The sequence below is a fragment of the Gossypium raimondii genome, chromosome 12 (assembly GCF_025698545.1).
Source record: "Gossypium raimondii isolate GPD5lz chromosome 12, ASM2569854v1, whole genome shotgun sequence".
Lineage (NCBI taxonomy): Eukaryota > Viridiplantae > Streptophyta > Magnoliopsida > Malvales > Malvaceae > Gossypium > Gossypium raimondii.
The window spans coordinates 15,688,384-15,691,553 of NC_068576.1; the positions used below are offsets into that span (position 1 = coordinate 15,688,384).

The window sequence follows — 3,170 nt, forward strand, 5'->3', positions numbered from 1 at the left end:
AATCTAAAATTATAATATTTGAAAAAAAAACTTATCATGCTTAAAGTATAAATCACGAACACACAAAAATCCACAAATTATTCCAAAACCAAATCAATAAAAACTCCAAATTAAAAGAAATTATTTCAATGTTCGATTTGATAAAATTACTTAAACACAAACAATAATTCGAGTCTATATCGTATAAACATATAAAACCCTCCCCACACTTAAAATGTACATTGCCCTCAATGTACAAACAATTAAAATCACATAATAAGTACAATATCATAAGGAGGAAAAGAACTAAAATTGCCCTGAATTTGGATGAATTCATTGAAATATTGAAAACCGGAATTGTAGGCGATTCTAAATGAAGTGCATGTTTCCAAGCAAACTAATAAGAAAATAGAAAAAAAATGAATAAGAAGATAAAGAGATAACAAAATAGAAAAACAACCGTTAAAACAATAAAAGTACAATGCATAATAAAATAAAATAAAATAAAACAAAAAAAAAACAGAAACAAAAGTAAAGACAAAAGACAAAAGACTAAAGACAAAACAAAAACAAAAACAAAAACAAATAAAATATAAAACTAAATGAAATCGTTTTGGTTGGGGTAGGAAGAAAACAAAAGAATAAGAAAAATAAGGTCATGTGCTAGGCCATGTGAGCCACATGGCCGTATGGTCAGGTCGTGTGTGCCACACGGCCATGTGAATTCACCCAGACCGTGTGTTATTTAATAATAGAGAAAAATAAGCGTAGAAACCACACGGCCATATGTTAGGCCATGTGCGATGCTCCTTCGCTTCTCCCACGCTTGTGTGCGAGCTCGTGTGAGCCACACAGTCTACCACACGTCCGTATGTCTTACACGGCCATGTCTCCAGCCTGTGTGGGTCAAATTAAAATTGGAAAAATTAGCTCCTGTATGCACATGGCCTAAGACATGCCCGTGTATCCAGGTTGTGTGGATCACCTTAGACCATATGGACAACTTTTTTTTTCAAAAATTCTTTTTCAATTTCTTTTTTGAAATTGCTTCATAAGTTTTTTTTTTCAATTTGTTTTTCATTTCTTGTTTTTTTTTAAAAAGTCAAAAGTTTTTTCAATTTTTTTTTTCAAAATAACATGAAAGTAAAATAAATAAATAAAAATAAAAACAGTTGGGTTGCTTCTCGAGAAGTGCTTAATTAGAGTCTAAGCTTGACTTCCCTTTTTAAGCTCACAGTTAAGTCAAATCTTGGAGTTGGAGCTCCTCTCTCTCGTTATCAGTATTACCACCAAAAGAAAGTTTGAGATTATGTCTGTTTACCATGAATGTGCGGTAATCAAGGTGTGTTACCTCATTGGTTTCGTATGGAAATACGATTTTACCACACATGGGTCAGACCCTTTTGACTTGAACTTTGAAGGAAAAATTCGTGGATCCGATTTGTCTAACAACCCTTTGTCCCCAACTTTGAATTGGTTCATTCTCTTTACATGCACATCATGGCGTTGCTTTGTTACTTCCTTTTTCTTTCTTGGTTTCTCCTCAAATTTGTTCGCCATTCATCTAGTTCATCGAGCTGCACCATTCGCTCTTCACTCTTCACTCGAGTTATATCACTTTGAATAAAAAATGGCTCCAACACATTTTCATGAGGGATTTCCTGCAAAGAACGTTGAGTCACATGATTACCAACATTAACTGAAGAATTAGTATCATCTCGCTCACTAGGGACTCTCACGAAATCACGTGCTTGAAGTGTAATCTTTTCATTACCTACACGAAGCACAAGTTCACCAGTACCCACATCAATAACAGTTCTAGCAGTGGCTAAAAAGGGTCGACCTAAGATCATAGGTACCTTAATATTTTCATCCATGTCCAATACAACAAAATCAATAGGGAATATAAATTTATCAACTTTCACAAGTACATCCTCAATAATATCTCTAGGATATCTAATTGATCTATCCGCTAATTGAATTCTCATCCTAGTGGGTTTGGGTTCCCCAAGACCAAGTTGTTTGAACATCTTATAAGACATGACATTTATACTAGCCCCCAAATCAACCAAAGCTTTTTCAACATTTAAACTACCAATGAGACAAAGAATAGTAAAACTCCTTGGATCTTTATGTTTGTTGGGTAGTTTGTTTTGGAAAATGGCCGAGCAAACTGCATTGAGCTCCACAATCGACAAGTCATCTAACTTCCTTTTATTTGTTAACAACTCCTTTAAAAGTTTTACTTACTTTGGCATCTGTGAAAAGGCATCAACAAATGGTAAGTTAATGTGCAAATTTGTTAACAGCTTCCTCAACCCTTCTACGCTTCGGATAGTGATTGCGTAGATTTGCTCTTTTAGGTTAGTTTCAATTTTGATAGGTAAGCTTCTTGTGGTCTTTTGGAAAAAAGTTTGGCAAAGTGTCCAATTTGATTTTCAAGTCCTTGAATTGATGCTTGCTGATTTTTCAAAGCTATCTCAGTGTTTTGAAATCGAGTTTGTGACACCGAAATAAATTTAGCCAACATCTCTTCAAGGTTCGATTTCTTCTCTTGCGATAAGGCTGCCCCAAAGGGGGTTGTGACATTTGATTATCTTGATCACCCTAAGAGAAATTTGGATGGTTCCTTCAACCTCTATTATAACTATTGCTATAGGGGTTATTTTGAGATCTTGAATGATTACCTATAAAGTTGACTTGCTAATGCTCCATGTTAGACTTGAAGGGTGAATATTCTGAATTAATCATCCCCACTCCATTTGTATCACACTACATCATCAGATTCACCTGCCTAGAAAAATTCAAACGATCAATTTTCTTACCAAGAGCTTCAACCTGAATTGCTAAGATAGAAACTGCATCAATATTAAAAACACTGGTTACTTTAATTGGTTTCGTTCTCTTGACTTGCCACTAATAGTTATTCAATGCAATCTCCTGAATTAACTCTTGAGCTGCCTCAGGTGTTTTGTTATTCTATGTTCTGCCAACTACTGCATCAATTATCTATCTAGTCGAGGGATTCAAACCATTGTAGAAGGTTTGAACTTGCAACCACAAATGTAACCCATGATTAGGGCACCTTCTCAACAGATCTTTGAATCTCTCTCATAGATCATATAATGTCTCCAAATCAATTTCAGAAAAAGAAGAGATGTTCCTCAACTGAGCACTTTCAGCCAGTAGGA

General features: G+C 34.8%; 1 non-coding gene across 1 annotated transcript; it reads left to right on the top strand.

Moving 5' to 3' along the window:
• The first annotated feature begins 3,046 nt into the window (after positions 1–3,046).
• Positions 3,047–3,155, top strand: LOC128035779 (small nucleolar RNA R71). Its single transcript, XR_008192328.1, has one exon. It is a non-coding gene; the product is annotated as a small nucleolar RNA R71 (small nucleolar RNA).
• The last annotated feature ends 15 nt before the right edge of the window (positions 3,156–3,170 follow it).